Consider the following 17,155-nt stretch of genomic DNA (forward strand, 5'->3'; position numbering starts at 1 on the left):
AGCCCAAGGTGAGTAGAAGGAAGAAAATAATAAATATCAGAGGAGAAATAAATCACAAAGACTAAAACATAATAAAAAAAATCAATGAAACCAAGAGCTGGTTTTTTGAAGAGAAATAAAACAGATAAGTTCTTAGCCAGACTCATCAAGAAAAAAAAGGACCCAAATAAGTAAAATCATAAATGAGAGAGGAGAAGTAACAACTGAAACCACAGAAATACAAAGGATTGTAAGAGAATACTATGAAAATTTATATGTCAACAAATTGGACAACTTAGAAGAAGTGGATAAATTCCTAGAAACATACTATCATCCAAAACTGAATCAGGAAGAAATAGAAAATCTGAACATACTGGTTGCTAGCAATGAGATTGAACTGATAATTAAAAAACTACCAAAAAATAAAACTCCAGGACCAAATGGATTCACAAGTAAATTCTACCAAATGTTTAAAGAAGAGATAATACCTATTCTCCTCAAACTATCCCCCCCCCCCCCCCCAAAAAAAAACAGAAGAGGAAGGAATGCTTCCAAATACATTCTACAAGGTCAGCATTACCCTAATACCAAAGCCAAGCAAAGACACCACAAAAAAAGCATACTGTAGGCCAATGTTCCTGATGAACACTGTTGAAAAAATACTCAATAAAATATTAGCAAACTGCATTCAATAATACATTAAAAGGATCATTCACCAGGATCAAATGGGACTTATTCCAGGAATGCAAGGGTGGTTCAATATTCACAAATCAGTCGATGTGATCAACAAAAGCAAGTTAAAAATCATCATTTCAATAGATGCAGAAAAAGCATTTGGCAAAACTCAACATCTACTTATGATAAAAACTCTCAACCAATTGGTTTAGAGGGAATATACCTCAACATCATAAAGGTTATCTATGTTACTCACAGATAACATCTTACTCAATGGTGAAAAACTTAGAGCTTTCCCCCTAAGATCAGGAACAGGATGTCCACTCTTGCCACCTTTATTCAGCATGGTCCTAGAAGTCCTAGCCACAGCAATCAGACAAGAAAAATAAATTAGAGGCATCTATATTGGTAAAGAAGAAGTTAAACTGTCACTATTTGCAGATGACATGATACTATACATAGAAAACTCTGAAGACTCCACCAAAAAGCTACTAGAAGTAATAAATGAATTCAGCAAAATTGCAGGATACAAAATTAATGCCCAGAAATTGGTAGCATTTCTGTACACTAATAATGCAGTAGCAGAAAGAGAAATTAAGAAAACAACTCCACTTAAAATTGCACCAAAAAGAATAAAATACCTAGGAAGAAACTTAACTGTAGAAGTGAAAGTCCTGTACTCTGAAAACTATAAAACATTGATGAAAGAAATTGAAGATGACACAAATAGAAAGATATTTCATGCTCATGGATTGGAAGAACAAATATTGTTGAAATGTCCACAGTACTGAAGCAATCTACAGATTTAATGCAATTCCTGTCAAAATAAAAACAACATTTTCCACAAAACTAAAATAACCCTAAAATTTGTGTGTAATCACAAAAGACCCTGAATAGCAAAAGCGATCTTGAGAAAGAAAAACAAAGCTGGTATTGGAGGTATCACAATTCCAGATCTCAAGATACACTACAAAGCTGTAGTAATAAAAAAAAGTATGGTACTGGCACAAAAATAGACATACAGATCAATAGAACAGAATGTAGAACCCAGAAATAAACCTACAAATATATGGTCAATTAATCTTTGACAAAGCAGGAAAGAATATACAATAGAGAAAAGATAGTCTCTTCAATAAATGATGCTCAGAAAACTGGTCAACTACATGCAAAAGAATGAAACTGGACCACTTTCTCACACCATACATAAAGATAAATTCAAAATGTATTTAAGACCTAAATGTGAGACCTGAAACCATAAAAATCCTAGAAGAGAACAAAGGCAGTAGTTTCTCTGACATTGGCCATAGCAACATTTTTCTAGATATGTCTCCTAAGACAAGGAAAACAAAAGCAAAAATAAACTATTGGGACTATATCAAAATAAAAAGGTTTATACAGTAAAGGAAACCATCAAAAGGCAAACTATCAAGTAGGAGAAGGTATTTGCAAATGATATATTTAATATCCAGAAACTACAAAGAACTTACTTAATTCATCACCAAAAAACCCTAAACAATCCAATTCAAAAATGAACAAGGGACTCAAATAGACATTTTCCCAAAGAATATATCCAAATGGCTGACAAGACACATGAAAAGATGCTCAACATCACTCATTATGAGGGAAATGCAAATGAAAACCACCATGAGATCTCTCCTGTCAGAATGGTTAAAATAAAAAACAAGAAATAACAGGTGTTGGCAAGGATATAGAGAAAAAGGAACCCTCCTACACTGTGGGTGCAAATGCAAACTGGTGCAGCCATTGTGGAAAACAATATAGAGGTTCCTCAAAAATTAAAAATAGAAATGTCGTATGATCCAGTAATTCTACTACTGGATATTTACCCAAAGAACATGAAAAACACTAATTTGAAAAGATATATGCACCCCTCTGTTTATTGCAACAGTATTTACAATAGCCAAGATATGAAGGCAACCTAAGTGTCCATTGAAAGGCAAATAGATAAGAAAGATATGGTATAAAATTTTTTTACTTGGAATTTTAACTATTTTAAATGTACAGTTCAGTGGTATTAAATACATTCACAATCTTGTACAACCATCACCAGTATTTCCAAAATGTTTTTATTACCTCGAACAGGAACTCTATACCCATTAACAATAACTTTCCATTCTCCTCTTCCTCCATTCTCCCCTTCAGGTCTCCAGAGGTAACCTGAATCTTACTTTCTATTTCTATGAATTTACCTATCATAAATATTTCATATAAGTGGAATTATACAATATTTGTCTTTTTGTGTCTGGCTTACTTCACTTAGCATGACATCTTCAAGGTTCATCCATGTTGTAACACATATCAGCACTTCATTCCTTTTAATGGCTGAATAATATACCATTGTATGGATATACCACATTTTGTTTATCCAAAGAAAGGATTTTTAAAAAAGGATTTTGAATAGATTCTGTAGAACAAAGCCTGGAGCCTATGTAACCAGTGTGGGGCTTTACCTCAGAATATCTGCATATTGAACTGAAGCTGCCTCTCTACTGTGTGATCTTGGGTAAATCACTTTGAGCCTCTCTCCCTCACCTGTAAATAGGGGTAAAGACTCTTGTGCAGGTTGTTTAATCATTTGAGATAATTCATGTAAATCACTCAGCATAAATTTTGACACTTAAAAAAGTAGTCATGAATGTTAACTATTATTATGGCTTATAAAAATTATTGTTTATGCTTCTTCATCCTAACACAAAATCAGACGGTCAGAACTTTTTCTAAAACATCTACTCCTAAGGAGAGAAATAAAACTAAGTTGCTTTTTTATACATGTTTTCAATTGATTGTTTTTTGGGGTTCGAACTTCTGAGGAAAGGAAAAATACTCCCCTCCTGACCAAGAGACAAACTACCCTGGTCAGTTTAGCCTGATATCTTTTTTAGATGGGGACATCTCTGGGGCTTTACTTTCCGAGTACAAGCCTGCTCTGTGGAAGCACAAAAGGGCCAGATGGCTAAAGGCGATGTCAGAATAAAGGGAATAAGATATAGTTCCTGTTGACTCTAAGTGGACTCCCCTGCAATGGGGAGTCCAATTATACGCTGGGAGCAGGTTATGGTTCTTAGAAAGTGGATGGATCTGGATTCAAATACCAGCTCTGTTGTTTACAGATCAAGTTTTCCACTTTGCAGGGCTAAGAGAGGTTATCTGTGTGAGCTACTTCCTAGGGATACTGTTGGCAGAGGCACTAGAGTGGAGCCCCCAAAAGAAGCTGGAACATCAGATTGAGGTGTTCTGTTGCTTATCATTCTCTCTGGCCTCTATCTGCACCGGCCACCCTGGACATCTTGGCAGTGGGGAGCCTTTGGTGTGGTCTTTTGGTATCACCCTGAGCAAGGAAGGAGCATGACAATTTTCCATCCATTATTGGTTGAGATCCAGTTATTCAGGGTAGAACTTTCAGCCAGCTTGGGCTATCTTGAGATGTAGCTCTGCTCTCTTATTCCCAAAAGCATTTTTACTTAGTTGTGAAATTGATTTTATTTTATTTTTTGGTGTAAACCTTGTTATAACAAAATGATCTTCATCTACAATTCGGATGCTGTGAGAAATCAAATTTATATGCTGCATTTCCACTTTGCTCATGCCACTGACCAGCAAGGCCATGGGAATGAGAGCAGAACAAGTGCAAACTATTTTCTGAAACCTATCATGGACACTCCTAATAGGGGCTTATAGGACTTCATTATAATAATGACTATGATAATGAAGGTCTCACACAATACAGGTCATTTAACTCCATTACTTAATGTATTCTTTTCAAAAACCTTTTGTGTCTGGCATGTGACAGAAGACTAGCCTTCATTTTACAGTTGGGAAACTGGAGCTCAGACATCGATTGCTAACAGATGGCCTAGTTGGGGTCGGTAGCCACTCATCTGACTTCTCTTCCAGTGGTCTATTTATTTCTCCCACTATGAGCTGGGCAATGTGGAAACTCCAGATTTTATTGACTTGGTGGTTTGTGATATGGTTCATTTGACCGCCCTCTGCCTGGAAAGGGGGCAAATCTGTGATCTCTCTGTCTTTCCAAATTTCCAAAGAGGAAGCATCTCTCAGCCAGAGCAGGAGCCTGAGCCTGGTTTGTAGACAGTGGGGCATATAGGTGCCTCATTGCTGTGTGCCCTGGGGCAGCAATAAATTGCTATTTGCTGATCTCCAAGCCTCTGGCAGAGATAGGGAGGGAGGGCTGGGAAAGTGACATTTCTGTAAATAACCACACCTGGTTCTAAGAGCAGAAGGATTGGCATGTCCCTGTAGCCTCATCAATTACCATCAACCTTTTGCAGAGGGAGTCCAGGGAGAGAATCTCTTCACGCTCTTGTGATTATTTATAGCCACCTCATCCTGTCCGCACTCTGGGGGGAGCATGGTTTGCTTGGCAGCGGCCTCCTTCCAGATGTGTTTATACTCTTCCAGGCCCGGTGGAAAGCATCCTTCAGCCCCTCCAGTCCAGAGAGCAAAAGGGATGCCTGACATTAGGACATAAAGAAGTTGTGAAAGGGAAGACATGAGCAGGATGCCTGAATTTCTCAGTTAGATTCATGTATCTCCCAGCGAGCACTGATTGAATAACCACTTTGCTGCTAAAGAAGGCAATTCAGGCAATTTATGGTTAAATAAACTTGCTTTGCAAGCAGGTAGACCTGGATTTAAATCCCAGCTCTGCCATTTACAAGCTGTGCAGTTTTGGTGAAGCTTCTCCCTCCATTTCCTCATCTGTAAAATAGGATAATAATAGCTCCTCTCAGGGTCATTGTGAGTATTTGAATGCAGAGGGGTAAGCAGGGACTGACACAGCAGATGATAGGTATAAGGTGCCTCTTCTTTAATTTTACATATGGAAGCTTCACGAATTTGCATGTCATCCTTGTGCAAGGGCCATGCTAATCTTCTCTGTGTCATTCCAATTTTAGTACATGTGCTGCTGAAGCCAGCACTGGTGCCTATTCTTGTAAGAGACTACTAGTTACTGTGTGTGTATATGTGTGTGTGTGTGTGTGTGTGTGTGTGTGTGTGTGTGCATGATTTTGATAGAAACAGACCTCAAGAAACAGAGACAATGGTGAAAAAGTAATGATTAAAACCTAGAAAAGGAAAGAGCTCTATGGTCAGGTCTGGCCCGAGGGAACTTCATCGTGGGAGAAGGACTGAACTACCCGAGGGTCCTAGGTATGTTACTGGAGCAGCAGTGTGCCCACCGCATGACTGTGGCCTAGGCAGAATGACTTAGAGCAGCTTTTAGGAAAAGGTGGTGTAGTCTGGGAAGGTGGCCTGGGCCCAGGGTGCAGTAGCGTCTCCAGATGGAGAGTTTTCTGGGCATACATACTCGTGTGGAGCATTTGTGAAACAGCTAATCCAGCCCCAGTGAAAAAGAGGCCGCCTAAAGTGACAAAAAGAAAGGATACATTTTGAGTGACTTATCTGCAGTTAATGGATTTTCCTGCTCAGTTCTCTACTTTCAAAAGGTCTGCCTTCACCAATATATAGTAATTACCCAATCTATGAACTTCTTGCATTAAACAGTTTTTATAACAAATTGAAAAATTCACAAAATTAGGCAGAATAGTACAGTGAACCCTCATGAACCTATTACCCAGACACAAAATAAACTCACAGCCACTTTTGTTTCATCTGTACCCCTCCCTCCCCCTGCCAGAGTGTTTAACACACATCCCCCAGATAATGTCATCTGTAAATACTTCTGTATGCTTTTGTGAATGATGAGAGCTTTCTAAAAGAACAGTATTAACACTATCACATTGAAAAATTAATAAGTCCTTAATATCATTGAATATCCAGTATTCAAATTTCCACAATTGTCTGTTTTTTTCCAGTTGAATTAGGATTTAAATAATTCATACATTGCAAGTGGTTGATATTTCTCTTTATCTCTGCAATTTATAGATTCCCCTGCCTTTCTTTTTATTCCCTTTTATGTCATTTGTTGAAGAGACCAGGTCATTTCTTGTTTTCTAGATAGGACTGCATCCCTCTGGTATCATTTACCTTGCTCCTTTGTTCCCTATATTTCCCATAAAATGGCAGCTAGACCTAGTGACTTGGTCCGATTCAGATTTCTTTCTTTCTTTGCAAGACTACATTGTAAGTATTGTCATGTGCTTCTGTCAGCCAGCACACATGACTGGTTGTCTCCTTTTTGTGATGTAACAGCCATTAATAATCATTGTTCAGATTCATGACTTCATTTGGGGATTTGCAAAATGGCGGCATTCTAATTCTGTCATTCCTTCATCATTTATTACATGGACTATTTCGATAGAGAGAACTCTTCCCTCATTAACTATTTAGATAACTTATGACATAGTTTAATCACGAGAATAGGTTGAATGTTTGATTTTTTCCCTCTACTTACCTGCATTCAGAATAGCGGGTTGGTTCCCTTAAATACTCCAGAGGTAACCAATGAGATTTTTTGTTTTATGCTATTATTAGGAAGGAACTTATGAATTTGAACATATTCCATGTGTTTAAATCCATTGTAGTTGTTCTCTTTTGTGCTGATTTTTTTTTTTTTAAATTTCTGGCCAGTGAATGTGAACCTCTTTCTTGAGTTGCGTCCTGAATTCTGACATGACCATGTCCCCAGTCATCATTTTCTGGAAACAAAAGGTGTCCAAGCTTGGAAATGGAAATCTCTCTTAAAGAGAAAATATATTATAAGTTTATACTGATACTTACAACCCAAATTTAAGATTACAGGGCTTTGCTTAACCCTTCAATTTTATTTTGAATCTTTTCCTCTTATGCTAAAAGTCTTCGTTCTTTTTTTTTTTTTTAATTTTTTTAACGTTTATTTATTTTTGAGACAGAGACAGAGCATGAACGGGGGAGGGTCAGAGAGAGAGAGGGAGACACAGAATCTGAAACAGGCTCCAGGCTCTGAGCTGTCAGCACAGAGCCCGATGCGAGGCTTGAACTCACGAACCACGAGATCATGACCTGAGCCGAAGTCGGACGCTTAACCGACTGAGCCACCCAGGTGCCCCTAAAAGTCTTGGTTCTTAATGACAATAGTGTAATTGCTTATTTGCTTTACTTTATTATATAGATTTTAGAAAAATCATGCCAAAATAGGATTAGTGAAAATAGTTATTATGAACTTTTGTATTTTCAAACCATTTAAAATAATATACCTCTGCATCTAGGCTATAATCTCAATGCACAGTTAGGTCTATTTATTTTATTTTGCTTTTTTTTTTAGGAATTGTTTTTTCATCCTGATTTAACATAATCTATAGCCACCTAAAACATTTTCGTGGCTCATTTTCCTAGAAGTAGGTCTCTTGGGTCAAATAAAAAAAAACACTACACTTGTGGTGAGCATCGTGTGATATATAGAATTGTCAATTCACTCTGTTTTTCACCTGAAACTAATGTAACATTGTATGTCAACTATACACTTCAATAAAAAATTATAAAAAATTAAAAAACAAGGTATTATTCACAGAAGTCCAACTTCTATCCCAAACTCCCTTTTTCCTTCTTTCCCTTTAGCCAAGATTTTATTTACTTTATGGTTTATACTTCTGTAATTATCTACATAAGTAAATCCATATCTGATTCTTGTGTGTGTGTGTGTGTGTGTGTGTGTGTGTGTGTGTATACAGAACTATATTCTGGAGCTCATGCTATAGTTATATACAAAGATAGTCTGCATTGGTTTCTCTAGATGCATAGTATTTCACTATTTGGATGTACTGTAGTTTCTCCAGTAGACTCCTATTAATGAACATTTGGGGTTTTTGCTATTACAAAATAAGTGTCCGTATTTTTGTGTTTTTGTCAGTGTTTCTTTAGGACAGATGCTTAGAAATAAGCTTCCTGGGTCAAAGGGTCAGAATGCATATGTTATTTTGTTAAAAATTGCCAAATTCCCCTCTGTAGGATTTGTACCAGCAATGATGAGACTGCCTGTTTTCTCAAAGCCTGGCCAAATGAATACTCATCGATCTTGAATTTTTTGCCACTGTGATAGGTGAAAAATGGTATACTATTGTGTTTTTAATTTACCATTTTCTTATTATGTGCACAATCAAGATCTTTTCATGTAGATAAAGGCATTTGTATTTAGTTTTCTATGAATTGTCTGTATATATTCCTAGCATTTTTTCTCTGTAGCATTATTAGTCTTCATTCTTTCTTTTTTTTTAAGTTTATTTATTTTGAGACAGAGAGAGAGAGAAGAGAATGTGTGAGTGAGAGGGGGAGGGGCAGAGAGAGAGAGAAGGAGAGAAATAATCCCAAGCAGGCTCAATGCTGTCAGTGCAGAGCCCAACATGGAGCTCAATCTCATGACTGTGACATCATGACCTGAGCAGAAATGTAGAGTCAGACGCTTAACTGGCACCTCTCATTCTTTCTTTTTCAAGGTTCTTTATATATGGTAAATATTAAACTTTTATTTATGATAAAAGTTGAAAAATTGAAAAAGTTGAAGTTTGTTATTTGTTTCTTTACTTTCCTTATGGTGTTTTTATGCCATGTAAGTTAAAAATTTTTTTTCTTATTTTATGTAATAAATTCCTTAATCTTTTCCCTTATGGCTTCTAAACGTTGAGTCAGAGGTAGGAAAGTGCCCCTCACTCTTGGATTATAGAATATTTTTTTCTATACTTGTATGGACTCATTTAATATGTTTAAATTTCTAATCCACTTGGAATTTATCTTGGTACATGGTTTGGGCAATGAATACAATTTTATCTTTTCTATGGCTATTCAGTTAGCTCCATGCCTTTGATTAAAAAAAAAAAAAAGTCATCATTTTCCCCAATAACTTGAGATTCTTCCTTTATAATATACTAAATTTCCAAATGCAATTGGATCTATTTCTGGATTTTCTATTTTGTTCCACTGGGTCATGCATGTTGCACCACCACATTTTTTTTTTTTAATTTTTTTTTTCAACGTTTTATTTATTTTTGGGACAGAGAGAGACAGAGCATGAACGGGCAAGGGGCAGAGAGAGAGGGAGACACAGAATCGGAAACAGGCTCCAGGCTCTGAGCCATTAGCCCAGAGCATGACGCGGGGCTCGAACTCACGGAGTGCGAGATCGTGACCTGGCTGAAGTCGGACGCTTAACCGACTGCGCCACCCAGGCGCCCCACACCACCACATTTTTAATTAGAGACATTAGAGTATGTTTCAATGTCTCACAGTGTTATCCCTTTCCCATTCCTCTCTCTCTTTTCAGGCTTTCCCCTCTTGGCTATTCTTGCTTGTCTGTTCTTCCAAATGAATTTTATAAAAAAATGATCTAGTTCCAGCAAGAAATTTAGTCATATTTTTGTTGGATTATATTAAATTTATGAACTATATGACATGTTATGAACTTATTTTGACCTAAAATTTCTGATATTGAGTCTTCCTGTCTAGTATCTTTTCATTTCTGCAAGGTTATTTTTGTGCATTTTTGAATTATTCTATGGTTATTCTTCCTATAGGTCCTGGACATTTCTTGCTAAGTTTACACCTGGGTATTTAATTTTATTTAGTTTTCACAAAGGTGGTTTTCTCATCCAATATAAACTGATTTTTATTTGTATATAGGGGAAGATCTGATTTTTGTATATTGATTTTATAACCTACTGTACTAAATTATTTTGTTTGTAGTTGTTTTCTAGTACTGTAGTAATTTGGATTTTTCTAGATACACACTTATATAATTCTTAGCTCTATTAAGCTCTATTAATATGATGGATAATATTAATGAATTTTAGAGTATTGAATCTATTCTACTTGGTCATGATGAATGTTGTAATGTCCTGTTGGATTCTGTTTGCTAATTATTGATATTTATAAGATAAATTGGTCTGTAATTTTCTTTTGTTGATGCAATCATTTTCAGGTTTAGATAGATGTTATACTCACTTCATATAATAATTTTTAAATATAGAATTTCCCTGAGAAACAGCCTGGGCCTGGGACATTTTTGTGAGAAATTTTTTCTGCTTCCTCTATTTCTTCTGTGGTATTTTATATGTTTGGACTTTCTGTCTCCACTGGGATTGATTTTGACAAGTTGTATTTGCTAGAAAATTATCCATTTCATCTACTTTTCCAAAATTTATTTGCGAAGAATTGTACAAAGTCAACTCTTATCATTAAAAAAGTGCTTAGTTTGGTTATTTCCTCCTTGTCATTTCTAATTTTATGTATATAAACCCCCCTTTTTTCCCAGTTACATCAGCTAACAGCTTATTTTATTATATTCTTTTTTTCAAATAATTAACTTTTAGATGGATTTATTAGTTCTCTTTTTTTTCTGTTTTTAACTCATATCTTTGTTAAGGTATAACTAACTTACTGTGAAATTCATTATGGGTACAGTTTGATGATTTTGACAAATTGTATGTGGAACAAAACACTAATTAAGACAGAAAACAATTCTATCTCTCTAAAAAGTTTCTTCTCCCTCCTCTCCAGACAACCTCCTACTGTATCCCAGAGGTAACAGTGTTCTAATATCTACCACCATAGTTTAGTTTTTCCAGTTTTCAAATATATTATAAATTGATTCTACAGTATATGCTATTTTGTGTCTGGCTTCTTGTACTTAATTTATGTTTTAAGATTTACACATGTCCTTGAATGTATCAGTAATATGTTCTTTTTAATTTATGGGTGGTATTACATATTAGATATACCACAATTTATGCATTCATTTGTTGATGAATTTAGTTTATTCCATTTTGGGGGTATAAGAATAAAAATGCTATTCAAAATTAAACTACTGGGACTGCACCGAAATAAAAAGCTTTTTCATGGTGAAAGAAACCATCAACAAAACAAAAAGCAACTGATTGAATAGGAGAAGATACTTGTAAATGATACATCTGATAAAGGGTTAATATCCAAAATATATAAAAAACTTATACAGCTCAACCCCAAAACAAAATCCAATTAAAAATCCAATTTTAATCCAATTAAAAATGGGCAGAACACATGAATAGACATTTCCCCAAAGAAGACATACAGATGGCCAACACACACATGAAAAGATGCTCAACATCACTAATCATCAAGGAAATGCAAATCCACACCACAGTATCACCTCACACCTGTCAGAATGGATAAAATAAAAAACACAAGAAATAAATGTTGTGGAGAACACGGAGTAAAAGGAACCCTTGTGCACTTGGGAATGCAAGCTTGTGCAGCCACTGTGGAAAACAGTATGGAGGTTTCTCAAAAAATTAAAAATAGAATTACCATATGATCCACTACTTCCACTACTGGGTATTTGCCCAAAGAAAACAAAAACACTAATTCAAAAAGGTATATAGACCCCTATGTTTATTGGCACATTATTTATAGTAGCCCAGATATGGAAGCAACTCGAGTGTCCATCCATAGACGAATGGATAAAGAAGGTGTGGTGTGTGTGTGTGTGTATATATATATGTGTATATATTATATTTATATATATATGAAAATTACTCAGCCATAAAAAAATGAAGTCTTGCCATTTGCAACAACATGGATGGATGTAGAGGGTATAATGCTAAGTGAAATAAGTCAGTCAGAGAAGGACAAGTGCCATATGATTTTACTCATATGTGGAATTTAAGAAACAAAATAAATGAACACAGAAAAAAGAGACAAACGAAAGCACAGATTCTTTTTTTTTATAATTTAACTTTATTTTTTATTTTTTAAAATTTGCATCCAAATTCGTTAGTATATAGTGAAGCAATCATTTCAGGGGTAGATTCCTTAATGCCCCTTACCCATTTAGCCCATCCCCCCTCCCACAACTCCTCCAGCAACCCTCAGTTTGTTCTCCATATTTTTGAGTCTCTTTTTTGAAAAACACAGATTCTTCACTGTAGGGAACAAAATGGTAGTTGCCAAAGGGGAGGTGGGTGGAGCATAAATGATATAGGTGAAGGTGATTAAGAGCACACTTACCGTGATGAGCACTGAGGAATTGTTGAATCATTATATTATACAGCTGAAACTAATATAACACTATAAGCTAATTATACTTGAATTAAAAAATAAAAGAAGAAAAAAAAGCCGCTATAAATATTTTTGCACAAGTCTTTTTGTGAATACATGTTTTCATTTTACTTGAGTGTATACCTAAAAGTGGAACAGTTTGCTCATAAGGTAGGAGTGTGCTAGCTGTTATAAAAAACAGTTCCACTTGTTATTTATCTAAAGGAAATGAAAACACTAACTCAACAAGATATCTGCATGCCAGTGTTCATTGCAGCATAATTATTTACAATAGCCAAGACATGGAAGCAACCTAAATGTCCATCGATGGATGAATAATGGGTGAATGGATAAAGAAAATGTCACACACACACACACACACACACACACACACACACACACACACTGGAATATTATTCTATTATTCAGCCATGAAAAGAAGGAAATCTTTCGATTTGTGACAACATGAATGGAGCTTGAGGGTATTATGCTGAGTAGAGTAAGCTAGCCAGAGAAAGACAAATACCATATGATCTCACACGTGGAATCTTAAAAAGAAACACAAGGAACTCATACATACAGAGAATAGATTGACCAGGGGATGCTTTGAGGTGGTGAAATGAGTGAAGATGGTCAAAAGGTACACATTTTCAGTTATAAAATAAGTAAGTCCTGGGGATGCTGTATACAAATATATACTGTATACATGCTGTATACAAATATAATGGTACATATCAATTATGTCTCAATAAAATTTTTAAAAATAATAAAAAAGTTAAAAACACCAAGAAATTATTTTTCAAAAGTGTTGTACCATTAACTACCAACAATGTATGAATGTTCCAGTTGCTCTATATTCTCACTGACAACTGGTATCATCAGTCTTAAATTTTAGCCATTCTAATGGATGTGGAGTGATATTTCATTTCGGTTTTAATTTTAATTTCTCTGATGACTAATGATGTTAAACATCCTTTCATGTGCTTATTAGCCATTTATATATCTTCTTTTGTGAAGTTCTTCTTGAAGCATTTGCCCTTTTTAAATAGTTGTAGTTTTATTAGTGATTTTAGTTCTTTTTAAAAAAATGTTTATTTATTTTTGAGAGAGAGTTAGAGAGTGAGCAGGGGAGGGGCAGAAAGAGAGGGAGACAGAGAATGCCAAGCAGGCTTTGCACTGTCAGCAGGAAGCCCAATGTGGGGCTCTAACTCATGAGCCATGAGATCATAACCTGAGCTGAAATCAAGAGTCAGACACTTAACCAACTAAGCCACCCAGGTGCCCCAATTTGTAGTTCTTTATATATTTCTTATACAACTTCTTTGTCAGGTATATGTTTTGCAGATATTTTCTTTTGGTCTGTGACTTGCCTTCCCCCCCACCCCTTCTTAATTGTATCTTTTGATATGTGGATGTTGTTAATTTTGGTGAAGCCCAATTTATCATTTTTTTCTTTTATATTTAGCATATTTTGTGTTCTCTTTAGAAACGTTTTCCCTATCCCTAGGTCATAAGGGTATTCTCCTATATTTTCTTCTAGTTTTATTGTTTTAGCACTTTCCTATCTTGAATTAATTCCTGTATATGGTCTGAGGTTTTTGATTTTGATTTTTAACATGGATATCCAGTTGTCAGATTCATTGAAAAGGCTTTTCTTTCTTCATTGAATGGCCTTAACATCTTTGTGAAAAATCAATTGACTGTATACACATGGGTCTGCTTCTGTTTTCTCTAGACATCTATTTGTCTACACTTACACCAATACCACACTGCATTGATTACTGTAACTTTATAGTAAATTTTGAAATCAGGCAATATAAGTCCTATGACTTTTGGGCCCTTTGCCTTTCCATTTACATTTTAGAATCAGCTTGTCAATTTCTATAAAAAAAGCCTTCTGGGATTTTGGGGGGGATTTGTGTGAGTTTGATAGCACCGCCACAACAAAATACCACAGACTGGGTGGCTTAAACAGCAGAAATGTATATTCACACAGTTCTGGAAGCTAGAAGTCCAAGGTCAAGGTGCCAGCAGGTTTAGTTTCTCCTTGGCTTGCAGATGGCTGCCTCCATGCTGTGTCTTCACGTGGTCTTTCCTCTGTGTGGGGGCATCCTCAGTGTCTCTGTGTGCTCGTTATTTCCTCTTTGTAAAGGACACCAGTCGGATCGCATCAGGCATCACCCTAATGGCTTTATTTTAACTCAGTCACCTCTTTAAAGACCCTGTCTCCAGATGCAGTCACTTTCTGAGGTACGGGGGGGTCAGGGTTTCAACATATGAATTGGGGGGCACACAATTTAGTTCATAACAGGATTATGTTGGACCTATAGATCAACCTTGAGATAAATGACGTCTTAACAGTATTGAGGCTTCATATAACATGAACATGTTATATCTCTCCATATATCTGAGTCTTCTTTAATTTCCCAGAGATGTTTTATAATTTTCAGTATAGAGGGCTTGCATATATTTTGTTCAATTTACTCTTAAACTTTTTCTGGTTTTTGATACTTTTGTAAATGGTATTTTTCAATTTATTTTCCAATTTTTTGTGGCTAGTATATAGACATGCAGTTACTTTTTGTATATTGATCTTGTATCCTGAAAGGTTGTTAAATTCTCTTATTAATTGGTAGATTTGGGGGTAAGTATTTTACGTGTGTAATAATTTACTTATTCCTTTCCAAGCTTTATGCTTTTTTTCTTCCTTTACTGCATTGGCTGGGACCAAATCTCAGTACAATGCAGAATAGTAGACATCCTTGACTTATGCCTGTTCTTAGAAGAAAAGTGTTGCCTTTCTGCCCGTGGACGCCGCTGAGTAAGCATCGTGAAACTCTCACCGCCATCATGTCTGAGTCTGAGTTTCCCAAAGAGCCTGAACAGCTGCGGAAGCTTTTCATCGGAGGTTTGAGCTTTGAAACAACCAATGAGAGTCTGAGGAGCCATTTTGAGCAGTGGGGAATGCTTACCGACTGTGTGCTAATGAGAGATCCAAACACCAAGTTCTCCAGAGGCTTTGGGTTTGTCACGTATGCATGCCACTGTGGAAGAGGTGAACACAGCCACGAATGCAAGGCCACACAAGGTGGATGGAAGAGTTGTAGAACCAAAGAGGGCTGTCTCGAGAGAAGATTCTCAAAGACCTGGTGCCCACTTAACTGTGAAAAAGATTTTTGTCAGTAGCATTAAAGAAAACACTGAAAAACATTACCTAAAATATTATTTTGAACAGTATGGGAAAATTGAAGTGATTGAAATCATGACTGACCGAGGCAGTGGCAAAAAGAGAGGCTTTGCTTTTGTAACATTTGGCAACCATGACTCTGTAGACAAGATTGTCATTAAAAAATACCATACTGTGAATGGCCACAACAGTGAAGTAAGGAAAGCTTTATCTAAGCAAGAGATGGCTGGTGCTTCTTCCAGCCAAAGAGGTCGAAGTGGTTCTGGGAACTTCAGCAGTGGTTGTGGAGGTGGTTTTGGTGGGAACGACAACTTTGGCCATGGAGGAAACTTCAGTGGGTGAGGTGGCTTTGGTGGCAGTCAAGGTGGTGGTGGATATGGTGGCAGTGGGGATGGCTATAACGGATTTGGTAATGATGGTGGTTATGGAGGAGGCGGCCCTGGTTACTCTGGAGGAAGCAGAGGCTATCAAAGTGGTGGACAGGGTTATGGAAACCAGGGCAGTGGCTATGGCGGGAGTGGCAGCTATGGCAGCTATAACAATGGAGGAGGTGGAGGCAGCTTTGGCAGTGGTAGTGGAAGCAACTTTGGAGGTGGTGGAAGCTGTAATGATTTTAGCAATTACAACAATCAATCTTCAAATTTTGGACCCATGAAAGGAAATTTTGGAGGCACAAGCACTGGCCCCTATGGTGGTGGAGGCCAATACTTTGCCAAACTATGAAACCAAAGTGGCTGTGGCGGTTCCAACAGCAGCAGTAGCTATGGCAGTGGCGTAAGGTTTTAATTACTGCCAGGAAACAAAGCTTAGCAGGAGAGGAGAGCCAGAGAAGTGACAGGGAAGCTATAGGTTACAACAGATTTGTGAACTCAGCCAAGCACAGTGGTGGCAGGGCCTAGCTGTTACAAAGAAGACATGTTTTAGACAATACTCATGTGTATGGGCAAAAAACTCGAGGACTGTATTTGTGACTAATTGTATAGCAGGTTATTTTAGTTTCTGTTCTGTGGAAAGTGTAAAGCATTCCAATAAAGGGTTTTACTGTAGATTTTTTTTTTTGCACCCATGCTGTTGATTGCTAAATGTAATAGTCTGATCATGATGCTGAATAAATGTGTCTTTTTTATTTTATTTTATTTTTTTTCCAACGTTTATTTATTTTTGGGACAGAGAGAGACAGAGCATGAACGGGCGAGGGGCAGAGAGAGAGGGAGACACAGAATCGGAAACAGGCTCCAGGCTCTGAGCCATCAGCCCAGAGCCCGATGCGGGGCTCGAACTCACGGACCGCGAGATCGTGACCTGGCTGAAGTCGGAGGCTTAACCGAC

At 36.7% G+C, this 17,155-nt stretch overlaps 1 non-coding gene and 1 pseudogene across 1 annotated transcript; one reads left to right on the top strand and one right to left on the bottom strand.

Moving 5' to 3' along the window:
* Positions 1 to 5,508: 5,508 nt before the first annotated feature.
* On the bottom strand, positions 5,509 to 5,615 carry LOC121018317 (U6 spliceosomal RNA). The gene has a single exon (XR_005785128.1). It is a non-coding gene; the product is annotated as a U6 spliceosomal RNA (small nuclear RNA).
* A 9,631-nt stretch (positions 5,616 to 15,246) lies between these two features.
* LOC121018211 (heterogeneous nuclear ribonucleoprotein A1-like) lies at positions 15,247 to 16,928 on the top strand (annotated as a pseudogene).
* The last annotated feature ends 227 nt before the right edge of the window (positions 16,929 to 17,155 follow it).

Source organism: Herpailurus yagouaroundi, unplaced genomic scaffold (assembly GCF_014898765.1).
Source record: "Herpailurus yagouaroundi ecotype Mexico unplaced genomic scaffold, PumYag 218, whole genome shotgun sequence".
Lineage (NCBI taxonomy): Eukaryota > Metazoa > Chordata > Mammalia > Carnivora > Felidae > Herpailurus > Herpailurus yagouaroundi.